Below are 914 nucleotides of genomic sequence, written 5' to 3'. Positions count from 1 at the left end.
GAGCACAGAACAGTCTCATGAACCTGTACTTTGTAAAAGAAGTTTCCAAAGATTCAACGTTTCCTGCGTTGTATCCTGACATCAGCTGTACGGATCAAAATTTTTGCTGAAGCCACCGTAACCGGGGTGTCTTATCTGAATATGTTGCAAGAATGGCTCTTTCTCCAACTGGAAGGTTAACAAGAAAATTTTGTGTGGCAACAACATGGAGCCGCACTCCTTCGGCATTTCTTTATGCGACACTGGTTGAAAGTCAGAGTCTGTGACCATGGGTTTAGTCATAATGCTGGACAGAGCTCTCCTCCACTGTCCTCCACATTCACCAGACCTTACGCCATGCCATTTTTCCTTTAGGGCTGTATAAAAGATCGTAACGATGTTGCGCCACCACCTAATTATTGGCCAGATTTGAGACACAGTACAGAAAATCCTATTTCTTCCATTACATCGCACTTGTTAAATCGTGTGTGGAAGGAACTGGATTTGATTTAGGATATGTGTCGTAGAAGTAAACCAACGGCCTTGCCGCAGTGGTAACACCGGTTCCCGTCAGATCACCGAAGTTAAGCGCTGTCGGGCTGGCCTAGAACTTGGATGGGTGACCATCCGGTCTGCCGAGCGCTGTTGGCGAGCGGGTTGCACTCAGCCCTTGTGAGGCAAACTGAGGAGCTACTTGACTGAGAAGTAGCGGCTCCGGTCTCCGAAACTGACATACGGCCGGGAGAGCGGTGTGCAGACCACGTGCCCCTCCATATCCGCATCCAGTGACGCTTGTGGGCTGAGGATGACACGGCGGCCAGTAGGTACCTTTGGGCCTTCGTGGCCTGTGCGGGAGTAGTTTTTTTTTAGAGTCGTAGAAGTAAAGGTGACATATTGAACATTTGTAAGAAAACTAGGTTATCTTACCTTCTACT

The 914-nt window shown here is 48.4% G+C and overlaps 1 pseudogene; it reads left to right on the top strand.

The window, feature by feature from the left end:
* The first annotated feature begins 512 nt into the window (after positions 1–512).
* LOC126177328 (5S ribosomal RNA) lies at positions 513–630 on the top strand (annotated as a pseudogene).
* Positions 631–914: the final 284 nt, after the last annotated feature.

The sequence above is a fragment of the Schistocerca cancellata genome, chromosome 3, assembly GCF_023864275.1.
Source record: "Schistocerca cancellata isolate TAMUIC-IGC-003103 chromosome 3, iqSchCanc2.1, whole genome shotgun sequence".
NCBI lineage: Eukaryota > Metazoa > Arthropoda > Insecta > Orthoptera > Acrididae > Schistocerca > Schistocerca cancellata.
This window is presented reverse-complemented; position numbering and strand designations above follow the sequence as displayed.